This window comes from Scyliorhinus canicula, chromosome 14, assembly GCF_902713615.1.
Source record: "Scyliorhinus canicula chromosome 14, sScyCan1.1, whole genome shotgun sequence".
NCBI classification, from domain to species: Eukaryota; Metazoa; Chordata; class Chondrichthyes; order Carcharhiniformes; family Scyliorhinidae; genus Scyliorhinus; species Scyliorhinus canicula.
In genome coordinates this window covers 2,685,166-2,703,503 of record NC_052159.1, presented here as the reverse complement: position 1 = coordinate 2,703,503, position 18,338 = coordinate 2,685,166, and positions in this window count along the sequence as shown.

Genomic DNA, 18,338 nt, shown 5'->3' with positions numbered 1-18,338 from the left:
TATATCCTGGATGCTCTCTATGTATCTTTACCCTGGTTACTCTCTATGTATCTATACCCTGGTTACCCTCTATGTGTCTGTACCCAGGTTACTCTCTATGTATCTAGACCCTGGTTACTGTCTATGTATCTATACCCTGGTTACTCTCTATGTATCTATACCTGGTTACTCTCTGTATCAATACCCTTGTTACTCACTATGTATCTATACCCTGGTTACTCTCTGTGTATCTATACCCTGGTTACTCTCTATGTATCTATATCCTGGATGCTCTCTATGTATCTTTACCCTGGTTACTCTCTATGTATCTATACACTGGTTACTCTCTGTATCTATACCCTGGTTACTCTATATGTATCTATACCCTGGTTACTCTCTGTATCTATACCCTGGTTACTCTATATGTATCTATACCCTGGTTACTCTCTGTATCTATACCCTGGTTACTCTCTGTGTATCTATACCCAGGTTACTCTCTATGTATCTATACCATGGTTACTCTCTGTATCTAAACCCTGGTTACTCTCTGTATCTATACCCTGGTTACTCTCTATGTATCTGTCCCCTGGTTACTCTCTGTATCTATACCCTGGTTACTCTCTATGTATCTATACCCTGGTTACTCTCTTGTATCTATATCCTAGATGCTCTCTATGTATCTTTACCCTGGTTACTCTCTATGTATCTATACACTGGTTACTCTCTGTATCTATACCCTGGTTACTCTCTATGTATCTATACCCTGGTTACTCTCTGTATCAATACCCTGGTTACTCTCTATGTATCTATACGCAGGTTACTCTCTATGTATCTATACCCTGGATACTCTCTGTGTATCTATACCCTGGTTACTCTCTATGTATCTATACCTGGTTACTCTCTGTATCAATACCCTTGTTACTCTCTATGTATCTATACCCTGGTTACTCTCTGTGTATCTATACCCTGGGTACTCTCTATGTATCTATACCCTAGTTACACTCTGTATCTATAACCTGGTTACTCTCTATGTATCAATACCCTGGTAACTCTTTATGCATCCAAACCCTGGATACTCTCTATGTATCTATACCCTGGTTACTCTCTATGTATATATACCCTGGTTACTCTCTATGTATCTATACCCTGGTTACTCTCTATGTATCTATACCCTGGTTACTCTCTATGTATCTATACCCTGGTTACTCTCTATGTATCAATGCCCTGGTTACTCTCTATGTATCTATACCCTGGATACTCTCTATGTATCTATACCCTGATTACTCTCTGTATATATACCCTGGTTACTCTCTATGTATCTCTACCCTGGTTACTCTCTATGTATCAATACCCTGGCTACTCTCTATGTATCTGTAACCTGGATACTCTCTATGTATCTATACCCTGGTTACTCTCTATATCTATACCCTGGTTACTCTCTATGTATCTATACCCTGGTTACTCACTATGTATCTATACCCTGGTTACTCTCTATGTATCTATACCCTGGTTACTCTCTATGTATCTATACCCTGGTTACTCTCTGTATCTACACCCTGGTTACTCTATGTATCTATACCATGGTTACTCTCTGTATCTACACCCTGGTTACTCTCTATGTATCTATACCCTGGTTACTCTCTGTATATTTACCCTGGTTACTCTCTATCTATCTATACCCTGGTTACTCTCTATGTATCTATACCCTTGTAACTCTCTATGTATCTATACCCTGGTTACTCTCTATGTATCTATACCCTTGTAACTCTCTATGTATCTATACCCTGGTTACTCTCTGTGTATCTATACCCTGGTTACTCTCTATGGATCTAGACCCTGGTTACTGTCTATGTATCTATACCCTGGTTACTCTCTATGTATCTATACCCTGGTTACTCTCTGTATCTATACCCTGGTTACTCTCTATGTATCTATACACTGGTTACTCTCTGTATCTATACCCTGGTTACTCTCTATGTATCTATACCCTGGTTACTCTCTGTATCTATACCCTGGTTACTCTCTATGTATCTATACCCTGGTTACTCTCTATGTATCTATACCCTGGTTACTCTCTGTATCTATACCCTGGTTACTCTCTATGTATCTATACACTGGTTACTCTCTGTATCTGTACCCTGGTTACTCTCTATGTATCTATACCCTGGATACTCTCTATGTATCTATATCCTGGTTGCTCTCTATGAATCTATACCCTGGATACTCTCTGTATCTATACCACGGATACTCTCTATGTATCTATACCCTAGTTACACTCTGTATCTATAACCTGGTTACTCTCTATGTATCAATACCCTGGTTACTCTCTATGTATCTATACCATGGATACTCTCTATGTATCTATACCCTGGTTACTCTCTATGCATCCAAACCCTGGATATTCTCTATGTATCTATACCCTGGTTACTCTCTGTGCTATACCCTGGTTACTCTCTATGTATCTATAGCATGGATACTCTCTATGCATCTGCAACCTGGTTACTCTCTGTATCTTTACCCTGGTTACTCTATGTATCTATACCCTGGATACTCTCTATGTATCTATACCCTGGTTACTCTCTGTATCTATACCCTGGTTACTCTCTATGTATCTAGACCCTGGTTACTGTCTATGTATCTATACCCTGGTTACTCACTGTATCTATACCCTGGTTACTCTCTATGTATCTATACACTGGTTACTCTCTGTATCTATACCCTGGTTACTCTCTATGTATCTATACCCTGGATACTCTCTATGTATCTATATCCTGGTTACTCTCTGTATCTATACCCTGGATACTCTCTATGTATCTATATCCTGGTTGCTCTCTATGAATCTATACCCTGGATACTCTCTGTATCTATACCATGGATACTCTCTATGTATCTATACCCTAGTTACACTCTGTATCTATAACCTGGTTACTCTGTATGTATCAATACCCTGATTACTCTCTATGCATCCAAACCTGGATACTCTCTATGTATCTATACCCTGGTTACTCTCTATGCATCCAAACCCTGGATACTCTCTATGTATCTATACCCTGGTTACTCTCTGTGCTATACCCTGGTTACTCTCTATGTATATATACCCTGGTTACTCTCTATGTATCTATACCCTGGTTACTCTCTATGCATCTGCAACCTGGTTACTCTCTGTATATTTACCCTGGTTACTCTATGTATCTATACCCTGGTTACTCTCTATGTATCTATACTCTGGTTACTCTCTTTGTATCTATACCCTGGTTACTCTCAGTATCAATACCCTGGATTCTCTCAATGTATCTATACCCTGGTTACTCTCTATGTATCTATATCCTGGTTGCTCTCTATGAATCTATACCCTGGATACTCTCTGTATCTATACCATGGATACTCTCTATGTATCTATACCCAATTACACTCTCTATCTATAACCTGGTTACTCTCTATGTATCAATACCCTGGTTACTCTCTATGCATCCAAACCCTGGATATTCTCTCTGTATCTATACCCTGGTTACTCTCTATGTATATATACCCTTGTTACTCTCTGTGCTATATCCTGGTTACTCTCTATGTATATATACCCTGGTTAATCTATATGTATCTATAGCCTGGATACTCTCTATGCATCTGCAACCTGGTTACTCTCTGTATATTTTCCCTTGTTACTCGCTATGTATCTATACTCTGGTTACTCTCTATGTATCTATACCCTGGTTACTCGCTATGTATCTATACTCTGGTTACTCTCTATGTATCTATTCCCTGGTTACTCTCTATGTATTTATACCCTGGTTACTCTCTATGTATCTCTACCCTGGTTACTCTCTATGTATCAATACCCTGGCTACTCACTATGTATCTGTAACCTGGATACTCTCTATGTATCTATACCCTGGTTACTCTCTATGTATCTATACCCTGGTTACTCTCTGTATCTATACCCTGGTTACTCTCTGTATCTACACCCTGGTTACTCTCTATGTATCTATACCCTGGTTACTCTCTGTATATTTACCCTGGTTACTCTCTATTTATCTATACCCTGGTTACTCTCTATGTATCTGTACCCTTGTTACTCTATGTATCTATACCCTGGTTACTGTCTATGTATCTATACCCTGGTTACTCTCTGTATCTATACCCTGGTTACTCTCTATGTATCTATACCCTGGTTACTCTCTATGTATCTATACCCTGGTTACTCTATGTATCTATACCCTGGTTACTCTCTGTATCTATACCCTGGTTACTCTCTATGGATCTGGACCCTGGTTACTGTCTATGTATCTATACCCTGGTTACTCTCTGTATCTATACCCTGGTTACTCTCTATGTATCTATACACTGGTTACTCTCGGTATCTATACCCTGCTTACTCTCTATGTATCTATACCCTGGTTACTCTCTGTATCTATACCCTGGTTACTCTCTATGTATCGAGACCCTGGTTACTGTCTATGTATCTATACCCTGGTTACTCTCTGTATCTATACCCTGGTTACTCTCTATGTATCTATAAACTGGTTACTCTCTGTATCTATCATTAGCAGAGGGATTGAATTTAAGAGCCGTGAGGTGATGATGCAGCTGTACAAGACCTTGGTCAGGCCACATTTGGAGTACTGTGTGCAGTTCTGGTCACCTCATTTTAGGAAGGATGTGGAAGCTTTGGAAAAGGTGCAAAGGAGATTTACCAGGATGTTGCCTGGAATGGAGAGTAGGTCATACGAGGAAAGGTTGAGGGTGCTAGGCCTTTTCTCATTAGAACGGAGAAGGATGAGGGGTGACTTGATAGAGGTTTATAAGATGATCAGGGGAATAGATAGAGTAGACAGTCAGAGACTTTTTCCCCGGGTGGAACACACCATTACAAGGGGACATAAATTTAAGATAAATGGTGGAAGATATAGAGGGGATGTCAGAGGTAGGTTCTTTACCCAGAGAGTAGTGGGGGCATGGAATGCACTGCCTGTGGTAGTAGTTGAGTCGGAAAATTTATGGACCTTCAAGCGGCTATTGGATAGGTACTTCGATTAGGGTAGAATAAGGGAGTGTAGGTTAACTTCTTAAGGGCAGCACGGTAGCATTGTGGATAGCACAATTGCTTCACAGCTCCAGAGTCCCAAGTTCGATTTCGACTTGGATCACTGTCTGTGTGGAGTCTGCACATCCTCCCCGTGACTGCGTGGGTTTCCTCCGGGTACTCCGGTTTCCTCCCACAGTCCAAAGATGTGCAGGTTGGGTGGATTGGCCATGAAAAATTGTCCAAAATTCTATGATTAACCTAGGACAAAAGTTTGGCGCAACATCGTGGGCCGAAGGGCCTGTTCTGTGCTGTATTTCTCTAATCTAATCTAATCTATACCCTGGTTACTCTCAATGTATCTATACCCTGGATACTCTCTATGTATCTATATCGTGGTTACTCTCTATGAATCTATACCCTGGATACTCTCTGTATCTATACCATGGATACTCTCTATGTATCTATACTCTAGTTACACTCTGTACCTATAACCTGGTTACTCTCTATGTATCAATACCCTGGTTACTCTCTATGCATCCAAACCCTGGATACTCTCTATGTATCTATACCCTGGTTACTCTCTATGCATCCAAACACTGGATATTCTCTCTGTATCTATACCCTGGTTACTTTCTGTGCTGTACCCTGGTTACTCTCTATGTATATATACCCTGGTTACTCTCTATGTATCTATAGCCTGGATACTCTCTATGCATCTGCAACCTGGTTACTCTCTGTATATTTACCCTGGTTACTCTATGTATCTATACCCTGGTTACTCTATATGTATCTATACCATGGATACTCTCTATGTATCTATACCCTAGTTACACTCTGTATCTATAACCTGGTTACTCTCTATGTATCAATACCCTGGTTACTCTCTATGCATCCAAACCCTGGATACTCTCTATGTATCTATACCCTGGTTACTCTCAGTATCAATACCCTGGATTCTCTCGATGTATCTATATCCTGGTTACTCTCCATGTATCTATATCCTGGTTGCTCTCTATGAATCTATACCCTGGATACTCTCTGTATCTATACCATGGATACTCTCTATGTATCTATACCCTAGTTACACTCTGTATCTATAACCTGGTTACTCTCTATGTATCAATTCCCTGGTTACTCTCTATGCATCCAAACCCTGGATATTATCTATGTATATATACCCTGGTTACTCTCTATGTATCTATAGACTGGATACTCTCTATGCATCTGCAACCTGGTTACTCTCTGTATATTTTCCCTGGTTACTCGCTATGTATCTATACTCTGGTTACTCTCTATGTATCTATACCCTGGTTACTCGCTATGTATCTATACTCTGGTTACTCTCTATGTATCTGTACCCTGGTTACTCTCTATGTATCTATACCCTCGTTACCCTCTGTATCTATTCCCTGGTTACTCTCTATGTATGTACACACTGGTTACCCGCTATGTATCTATATCCTTGTATCTATATCCTGGTTAATCTCTGTATCAATACCTTAGTTACTCTCTGTGTATCTACACCCTGGTTACTCTCTGTATCTATACCCTGTTTGCTCTCTATGTATCTCTATCCTTGTTTCTCTCTATGCATCTATACCCTGGATACTCTCGATGTATCTATACCCTGGTTACTCCCTGTATATTTACCCTGGTTACTCTCTATGTATCTATACCCTGGTTACTCTCTGTAACTATACCCTGGTTACTGTCTATGTATCTACACCCTGGTTACTCTCTGTATCTATACCCTTGTACTCTCTATCTATCTATACCCTGGTTACTCTCTATGTATCTATACCCTGGATACGCTCTATGTATCTATACCCTGGTTACTCTCTAAGTATCTGTATCCTGGTTACTCTCTATGTATCCATACCCTGGTTACTCTCTATGTATCTATACCCTGGTTATTCTCTGTATCTATAAACTGGTTACTCTCTATCTATCTATACACTGGTTACTCTCTCTATCTATACCCTGGTTACTCTCTATCTATCTATACACTGGTTACTCTCTATGTATCAATACCTCGATACTCTCTATGTATCTATACCCTGGTTACTCTCTATGTATCTGTATCCTGGTTTCTCTCTATGTATCTATACACTGGTTACTCTCTGTATCTATACCCTGGTTACTCTCTATGTATCTATACCCTGGTTACTCTCTATGTATCTATACCCTGGATACGCTCTATGTATCTATACCCTGGTTACTCTCTAAGTATCTGTATCCTGGTTACTCTCTATGTATCCATACCCTGGTTACTCTCTATGTATCTATACCCTGGTTATTCTCTGTATCTATAAACTGGTTACTCTCTATCTATCTATACACTGGTTACTCTCTCTATCTATACCCTGGTTACTCTCTATCTATCTATACACTGGTTACTCTCTATGTATCAATACCTCGATACTCTCTATGTATCTATACCCTGGTTACTCTCTATGTATCTGTATCCTGGTTTCTCTCTATGTATCTATACACTGGTTACTCTCTGTATCTATACCCTGGTTACTCTCTATGTATCTATACCCTGGTTACTCTCTATGTATCTACACCCTGGATACTCTCTATTGATCTATACCCTGGATACTCTCTATGTATCTATACCCTGGTTACTCTCTATGTATCTATACCCTGGTTACTCTCTATGTATCTATACCCTGGTTACTCTCTATGTATCAATACCATAGTTACTCTCTGTGTATCTATACCCTGGTTACTCTCTATGTATCTATACCCTGGTTACTCTCTATGTATCAATACCCTTGTTACTCTCTATGTATCTGTAACCTGGATACTCTCTATGTATCTGTAACCTGGATACTCTCGATGTATCTATACCCTGGTTACTCTCTGTATATTTACCCTGGTTCCTCTCTATGTATCTGTACCCTGGTTACTCTGTATGTATCTATATCCTGGTTACTCTCTATGTATATATACCCTGGTTACTCTCCATGTACCTATACCCAGGTTACTCTCCGTGTATCCATACCCTGTTTACTCTCTCTGTATCTATACCATGGTTAATTTCTCTGTATCTATACCTTGGTTACTCTCTGTATCTATACCCTGGTTACTCTCTGTATCTATACCCTGGTTACTCTCTATGTATCTATACACTGGTTACTCTCTGTATCTATATCATGGTTACTCTCTATGTATCTATACCCTGGTTACTCTCTATGTATCTATACCCTGGTTACTCTCTATGTATCTATACCCTGGTTACTCTCTATGTATCTATACCCTGGTTACTCTCTGTGTATCTATACCCTGGTTACTCTCTATGTATCTATACCCTGGTTACTCTCTATGTATCTATATCCTGGTTACTCTCTATGTATCTATATCCTGGTTGCTCTCTATGAATCTATACCCTGGATACTCTCTGTATCTATACCATGGATACTCTCTATGTATCTATACCCTGGTTACTCTCTGTGTATCTATACCCTGGTTACTCTCTATGTATCTATACCATAGTTACTCTCTGTGTATCTATACCCTGGTTACTCTCTATGTATCTATACCATAGTTACTCTCTGTGTATCTATACCCTGGCTACTCTCTATGTATCTATATCCTGGTTGCTCTCTATGAATCTATACCCTGGATACTCTCTGTATCTATACCATGGATACTCTCTATGTATCTATACCCTGGTTACTCTCTGTGTATCTATACCCTGGTTACTCTCTATGTATCTATACCATAGTTACTCTCTGTGTATCTATACCCTGGTTACTCTCTATGTATCTATACCATAGTTACTCTCTGTGTATCTATACCCTGGCTACTCTCTATGTATCTATACCCTGGTTATTCTCTGTATCTATAAACTGGTTACTCTCTATGTATCTATACCCTGGTTACTCTCTCTATCTATACCCTGGTTACTCTCTATGTATCTATACCCTGGTTACTCTCTATGTATCTATACCTCGATACTCTCTATGTATCTACACCCTGGTTACTCTCTATGTATCTATACCCTGGTTACTCTCTGTATCTATACCCTGAATACTCTCTATGTATCTATACACTGGTTATTCTCTGTATCTATACCCTGGTTACTCTCTATGTATCTATACCCTGGTTACTCTCTATGTATCTACACCCTGGATACTCTCTATTTATCTATACCCTGGTTACTCTCTGTATCTATACCCTGGTTACTCCCTATGTATCTATACGCTGGTTACTCTCTGTGTATCTATACCCTGGTTACTCTCTATGTATCTATACCATAGTTACTCTCTGTGTATCTATACCCTGGTTACTCTCTATGTATCTATACCATAGTTACTCTCTGTGTATCTATACCCTGGTTACTCTCTATGTATCTGTACCCTGGTTACTCTCTATGTATCTGTAACCTGGATTCTCTCTATGTATCTATACCCTGGTTACTCTCTGTAAATTTACCCTGGTTCCTCTCTATGTATCTATGCCCTGGATACTCTCCATGTATCTATACACAGGTTACTCTCCATGTATCTATACCCAGGTTGCTCTCCGTGTATCCATACCCTGTTTACTCTCTATGTACCTATACCCTGGTTACTCTCTATGTATCTATACCCTGGTTACTCTCTATGTATCTATACCCTGGTTACTCTCTATGTATCTATACCATGGTTAATTTCTGTGTATCTATACCTTGGTTACTCTCTGTATCAATACCCTGGTTACTCTCTATGTATCTATACCCTGGTTACTCTCTATGTATCTATACCATGGTTAATTTCTGTGTATCTATACCTTGGTTACTCTCTGTATCTATATCCTGGTTACTCTCTGTATCTATACCCTGGTTACTCTCTATGTATCTATACACTGGTTACTCTCTGTATCTACATCCTGGTTACTCGCTATGTATCTATACCCTGGTTACTCTCTATGTATCTATAACCTGGTAACTCTCTATGTATATATATCCTGGTTACTCTCTATGTATCTATACCATAGTTACTCTCTATGTATCAATACCCTGGTTACTCTCTATGTATCTATACCCTGGTTACTCTCTGTATCTATACCCTGGATACTCTCTATGTATCTATACCCTGGTTACTCTCTATGTATCTATACCCTGGTTACTCTCTATGTATCTATACCATTGTTACTCTCTATGTATCAATACCCTGGTTACTCTCTATGTATCTATACTCTGGTTACTCTCTATGTATCTATACCTTGGTTACTCTCTATGTATCAATACCCTGGTTACTCTCTGCGTATCTATACCCTGGTTACTCTCTGTATCTATACCCTGGATACTCTCTATATATCTATAGCCTGCTTACTCTCTGTATCTATACCCTGTTTACTCTCTATGTATCTATACCCTGGTTACTCTCTATGTATCAATACCCTTGTTACTCTCTATGTATCTGTAACCTGGATACTCTCTATGTATCTATACCCTGGTTACTCTCTGTAAATTTACCCTGGTTCCTCTCTATGTATCTATACCCTGGTTACTCTGTATGTATCTATACCCTGGTTACTCTCCATGTATCTATACCCAGGTTACTCTCCGTGTATCCATACCCAGTTTACTCTCTATGTACCTATACCCTGGTTACTCTCTATGTATCTATACACTGGTTACTCTCTCTGTATCTCTACCCTCGTTACTCCCTATGTATCTATATCTTGGTTACTCTCTATGAATCTATACCCTGGTTACTCTCTATGTATCTATACCCTGGTTACTCTCTTTATGTTAACCCTGGTTACTCACTATGTATCTATAACCTGGTTACTCTCTATGTATCTACACCCTGGCTACTCTCTGTATCTATACCCTGGTTACTCTCTATGTATCTATCCCCTGGTTACTCTCTGTATCAATACCCTGGTTACTCTCTATCTATCTATACCCTGGTTACTCTCTGTATCTATACCATGGTTACTCTCTATGTATCTGTACCTGGTTACTCTCTATGTATCTATACCCTGATTACTCTCTATGTATCTATCCCCTTGTTACTCTCTGTGTATCTAAACCCTGGTTACTCTCTATGTATTTAAACCCTGGTTACTCTCTGTATCTATACCCTGGATTCTCTTGATGTATCTATACCCTGGATTCTCTCTCTGTAACTATTCCCTGCTTACACTCTATGTATCTATACCATGATTTCTCTCTACGTATCTACACCCTGGATTCTCTCTATGTATCTATACCCTGATTATTCTCTGTATCTATACCCTGTTACTCTGTGTATCTATTCCCTGGTTACGCTCTGTATCTATACCCTGGTTACTCTATGTATATATACCCTGGTTACTCTCTGTATCTATACCCTGAATACTCTCTATGTATCTATACACTGGTTATTCTCTGTATCTATACCCTGGTTACTCTCTATGTATCTATACCCTGGTTACTCTCTATGTATCTACACCCTGGATACTCTCTATTTATCTATACCCTGGTTACTCTCTGTATCTATACCCTGGTTACTCCCTATGTATCTATACCATAGTTACTCTCTGTGTATCTATACCCTGGCTACTCTCTATGTATCAATGCCATTGTTACTCTCTATGTATCTGTAACCTGGATTCTCTCTATGTATCTATACCCTAGTTACTCTCTGTAAATTTACCCTGGTTCCTCTCTATGTATCTATGCCCTGGTTACTCTCCATGTATCTATACACAGGTTACTCTCCATGTATCTATACCCAGGTTGCTCTCCGTGTATCCATACCCTGTTTACTCTCTATGTACCTATACCCTGGTTACTCTCTATGTATCTATACCCTGGTTACTCTCTATGTATCTATACCATGGTTAATTTCTGTGTATCTATACCCTGGTTACTCTCTATGTATCTATACCCTGGTTACTCTCTATGTATCTATACCATGGTTAATTTCTGTGTATCTATACCCTGGTTACTGTCCCTGTATCTATACCCTTGTTAGTTCTATGTATCTATACCCTTGTTACTCTGCCAGTCCCAACACGCTGGCTGCTCTCTATGTATCTGTACCCTGTTTACTCTCTGTGTATCTATATCTTGGTTGCTCTCCAAGACCCAACACCCTGGCTACTCTCTGAGTATCTATACTCTGGTTACCATTATGTATGTATACCCTGGTTATCTCGATGTATCTATTCCCTGGTTACTCTCTATGTATCTATACCCTGGTTATCTCGATGTATCTATTCCCTGGTTACTCTCTATGTATCTATAACCTGGATTCTCTACATGGATCTACACCCTGGTTACTCTCTATGTATCTACACCCTGGTTACTCTCTATGTATCTACACCCTGGTTACTCTCTATGTATCTACACCCCGGTTACTCTCTATGTATCTATAGCCTGGTTACTCTCTGTATCTATACCCAGGTTACTCTCTATGTATCTACACCCTGGTTACTCTCTATGTATCTATACCCTGGTTACTCTCTGTGTATCTATACCCTGGTTACTCTCTATGTATCTATACCCTGGTTACTCTCTCTATCTGTACCCTGGTTACTCTCTATGTATCTATACCCTGGTTACGCTCTATGTATCTACACCCTGGTTACTCTCTATGTATCTATACCCTCGATACTCTCTATGTATCTACACCCTGGTTACTCTCTATGTATCTATACCCTGGTTACTCTCTATGTATCTATACCCTGGTTACGCTCTATGTATCTACACCCTGGTTACTCTCTATGTATCTATACCCTCGATACTCTCTATGTATCTACACCCTGGTTACTCTCTATGTATCTATACCCTGGTTACTCTCTATGTATCTATACCCTGGTTACTCTCTGTGTATCTATACCCTGGTTACTCTCTATGTATCTATACCCTGGTTACTCTCTGTGTATCTATATCCTGGATACTCTTTATGTATCTATTCCTTGTTTACTCTGCCAGTCCGAGTACTCTGGCTAATCTCTCGGTATTTATACCCTGGTTACTGTCCCTGTATCTATACCCTTGTTAGTTCTATGTATCTATACCCTTGTTACTCTGCCAGTCCCAACACCCTGGCTACTCTCTGAGTATCTATACTCTGGTTATCATTATGTATGTATACCCTGGTTATCTCGATGTATCTATTCCCTGGTTACTCTCTATCTAACTATACCCTGTTGCTCTGTAAGTCCCAATGCACTGACTCTCTCTAATTATCTATACCCTGGTTACTCCCTATGTATCTGTCCCCTGGTTAGTCTCTATGTATCTGTAACCTGGTTACTCTCTATGTATCTGTCCCCTGGTTAGTCTCTATGTATCTGTAACCTGGTTACTCTCTATGTATCTGTCCCCTGGTTAGTCTCTGTGTATCTATACCCTGGTGACTCTCTATGTATCTGTCCCCTGGTTACTCTCTACGTATCTATACCCAGGTTACGCTCTATGTATCTACACCCTGGTTACTCTCTGTCTGTACCCTGGTTACTCTCTATGTATCTATACCCTGGTTACGCTCTATGTATCTACACCCTGGTTACTCTCTATGTATCTATACCCTGGTTACTCTCTGTATCTATACCCTGGTTACGCTCTATGTATCTACACCCTGGTTACTCTCTATGTATCTATACCCTGGTTACGCTCTATGTATCTACACCCTGGTTACTCTCTATGTATCTATACCCTGGTTACTGTCTATGTATCTATATCCTGGTTACTCTCTATGTATCTATACCCTGGTTACTGTCTATGTATCAATACCCTGGTTACTCTCTATGTATCTATACCCTGGTTACTCTCTGTATCTATACCCTGGTTACGCTCTATGTATCTACACCCTGGTTACTCTCTATGTATCTACACCCTGTTTACTCTCTATGTATCTATAGCCTGGTTACTCTCTATGTATCTATATCCTGGATACTCTCTATGTATATATATCCTGGTTACTCTCTATGTATCTATACCATAGTTACTCTCTACGTATCAATACCCTGGTTACTCTCTATGTATATATACCCTGGTTACTCTCTGTATCTATACCCTGGATACTCTCTATGTATCTATACCCTGGTTACTCTCTATGTATCTATACCATGGTTAATTTCTGTGTATCTATACCTTGGTTACTCTCTGTATCTATACCCTGGTTACTCTCTGTATCTAGACCCTGGTTACTCTCTATGTATCTATACACTGGTTACTCTCTGTATCTATATCCTGGTTACTCTCTATGTATCTATATCCTGGTTACTCTCTATGTATCTATATCCTGGTTACTCTCTATGTATCTATACCATAGTTGCTCTCTATGTATCAATACCCTGGTTACTCTCTATGTATCTATACCCTGGTTACTCTCTGTATCTATACCCTGGATACTCTCTATGTATTTATACCCTGGTTACTCTCTATGTATCTATACCCTAGTTACTCTCTATGTATCTATACATAGTTACTCTCTATGTATCAATACCCTGGTTACTCTCTATGTATCTATACCCTGGTTACGCTCTATGTATCTATGCCTTGGTTACTCTCTATGTATCAATACCCTGGTTACTCTCTGTGTATCTATACCCTGGTTACTCTCTGTATCTATACCCTGGATACTCTCTATGTATCTATACCCTGCTTACTCTCTGTATCTATACCGTTTACTCTCTATGTATCTATACCCTGGTTACTCTCTATGTATCAATACCCTTGTTACTCTCTATGTATCTGTAACCTGGATACTCTCTATGTATCTGTAACCTGGATACTCTCTTTGTATCTATACCCTGGTTACTCTCTGTAAATTTACCCTGGTTCCTCTCTATGTATCTATACCCTGGTTACTCTGTATGTATCTATACCCTGGTTACTCTCCATGTGTCTATACCCAGGTTACTCTCCGTGTATCCATACCCAGTTTACTCTCTATGTACCTATACCCTGGTTACTCTCTATGTATCTATACCCTGGTTACTCTCTCTGTATCTCTACCCTCGTTACTCCCTATGTATCTATATCTTGGTTACTCTCTATGAATCTATACCCTGGTTACTCTCTATGTATCTATACCCTGGTTACTCTCTTTATGTTAACCCTGGTTACTCACTATGTATCTATAACCTGGTTACTCTCTATGTATCTACACCCTGGTTACTCTGTGTATCTATACCCTGTTTACTCTCTATGTATCTCTACCCTGGTTTCTCTCTATGCATCTATACCCTGGTTACTCTCTGTATATTTACCCTGGTTACTCTCTATGTATCTATACCCTGGTTACTCTCTGTATCTATACCCTGGTTACTCTCTATGTATCTATACCCTGGTTACTCTCTGTATCTATACCCTGGTTACTCTCTATGTATCTATACCCTGGTTACTCTCTGTGTATCTATATCCTGGATACTCTTTATGTATCTATTCCTTGTTTACTCTACCAGTCCGAATACTCTGGCTAATCTATCGGTATCTATACCCTGGTTACTGTCCCTGTATCTATACCCTTGTTAGTTCTATGTATCTATACCCTTGTTACTCTGCCAATCCCAACACGCTGGCTGCTCTCTATGTATCTGTACCCTGTTTACTCTCTGTGTATCTATATCTTGGTTGCTCTCCAAGACCCAACACCCTGGCTACTCTCTGAGTATCTATACTCTGGTTATCATTATGTATGTATACCCTGGTTATCTCGATGTATCTATTCCCTGGTTACTCTCTATGTATCTATACCCTGATTACTCACTCTGTACCTACACCGTGGTTTCTGTCTATGTATCGCTCCCCTGCTTACTCTCTGTGTATCTGACCTCTGGTCATAGAAGAAAAAGCAAGGTGCTGGAGCTGAAGTCAACCAAGTGGATATATCTCTGCCATCCAACAAAAAATATACATTAATTGTAACCTGGTGTATTACTGTTTTTGTGAAGGTGAAGTATTTTGGATGTGTGAAGGAACAGTTAGCAGGAGTGGTTCGTGTTGTATTATTTTCGGGCTTATCTTTGAATAAGGGGTGTTAAGAGATCCAATGTTAATTTGGAAACTTAATTTGAGTTCATGGAATAAACATCGTTTTGTTTTAAAAACCACATGTCCATAATTAGTGGGCAGCCCGGTAGCATGGTGGTTAGCACAATTGCTTCACAGCTCCAGGGTCCCAGGTTCGATTCCCGGCTTGGTTCACTGTCTGTGCGGAGTCTGCACGTTCTCCCCGTGTGTGCGTGGGTTTCCTCCGGATGCTCCGGTTTCCTCCCACAGTCCAATCCTTAGTGTTCAAAATTGCCCTTAGTGTTGGGTGGGGTTACTGGGATATGGGGATAGGGTGGAGGTGTGCAGTTGGGTAGGGTGCTCTTTCCAAGAGCCGGTGCAGACTCAATGGGCCGAATGGCCTCCTTCTGCACTGTAAATTCTATGAATTGTAATACTACACCTGGGGAACACGCCATGCGCTTCAAAAGCAACAGTCCATTAAAGGTGGGGGTTGGTTGAACACCATGATACATTTTGGGGTTTTGAATACACCTCTCCCATAACACTACTCTCTGTGTATTTATACCCTGGCTACTCTCTGTGTATCTATATCCTGCAGAAGGAGGCCTTCAGGAGACGCGACAACGCAAAATTGCTGAGCAAAAACTTATAGCTAAGTTCCGCACGCATGAATGCGGACTCAACCGGGATCTGGGATTCATGTCGCATTACATTCGGCCCCCACCAACAAGCCTGGACTTGCAGAGGCCTACCGACTGAACTGGCTTGGGACAATTCACACCTCTTTAACCTGGAGTTACCTCTCTCTCTGCATCTTTGATGATTTGATTGCCTGCAGGTGCTCGCATTCCGGGGCATCTCTGACTGTGTCTATATAAACATTTCTGGAACAAGCCTTTCCATTCACCTGAAGAAGGAGCCGTGCTCCGAAAGCTCGTGTTTGAAACAAACCTGTTGGACTTTAACCTGGTGTTGTAAGACTTCTTACTCTATTTATCTATACCTTGGTTACTCTCTAAGTCTCAACACCCTGGTTACTCCCTACGTATCTATATCCTTGTTACTCTCTAACTCCCTACACCCTGTTACTCTCTCTGTGTCTGTCCTAGATTAGTCTTGATATTCCTGTGTCCCAGTCTTTCTCCAAGTGATTATTCTCATTACCCTGTATGTATTGCCTGTTTACTTCTCTTGTGCTGATTTGCTGGTGATGTGCTTATTTCTTGGTTCATTGTTGTTTCTGTTAAGTGTATCCTGCCATCGCAGACATAGAATTCACAAACAATGGGTTTTTTCAGATAGTGAATCCAAAGCTGATATTATAGAGATGAAGAATTTGTAATTCATGTTAGTTGGGCTGCAGACTATATGTTTGACATTGTTGAAAATACAGATTCTGTGGTTGATTGTAATGCAGCTGAAGGGTCCATAGCCGAGTCCTGCGATGTGGGAGATAGTGGCTGTATATAGGTAGAGTTTGTAACTGTTGATGTCTGAGGAGATGCTGTGACTGGTGATTCGCGATTGTCCATAGCAGCCTCTCTTAAAGCTCTAGCCTCTTTGCTTGTCTGTATGAGAATGATAGAAGCTCTTGCTAATTTCGAGAAAAGTATAGGTGGTGCATATCTGGGCAATATAGTCATAGTTTTCTTTGCTTGAAGTGATACAATGGGATCACTGAATTCTTCCAACGACGAATCGGAAGCAGATTCTGATTCAGAAATGTCCAACTGCTGGATATCCACAGATCCTACTACCGTTTTCCAAACACCATCTTCAAATATTTGTAACTTGATCACAGGCAAGATATGTGACCTGAATGTTTCAGGTGGAGGAACAGCATTCTGGTTACGGCAGAAACAGCAATCTGTACAACAGAGAAGAAAAGGCAGTAGAGTTTATATCAATGAGAATTACCACTTGAGACCATAAGACATAGGAGCAGAATTAGGCCACTCGGCCCATCGAGCCTGCTCTGCCATTCAATCATGGCTGATTTTTTTTCATTCCCATTCTCCTGCCTTCTCCCCATAATCCTTGATCCCCTTATTAATCAAGAACCAGAGGGTTCGACAAAATTCGAACCCTGTAGAAAACATACAGGAATGCAGACCAGAAAAATCAGAAGATCAACTAAAGTTTTGTCATGAAGTAACATAAAAAGTCAGGGAAGTGAAAACCAAAATTCATATTGTTAGAAAACAATGATCAAACACATTGATTAAAGTGTCCACAGACCACTTAATGCTGGAAGAGAGTTCCAGAAAGAAACATCCAGAGCAGGGGCAATGTGAAGCAGGTTAGGATCACTGTGGAACTGGACGTACGGTAGCACAGTAGTTAGCACTGTTGCTTCACAGCGCCAGGGCCCTGGGTTTGATTCCCTGCTTG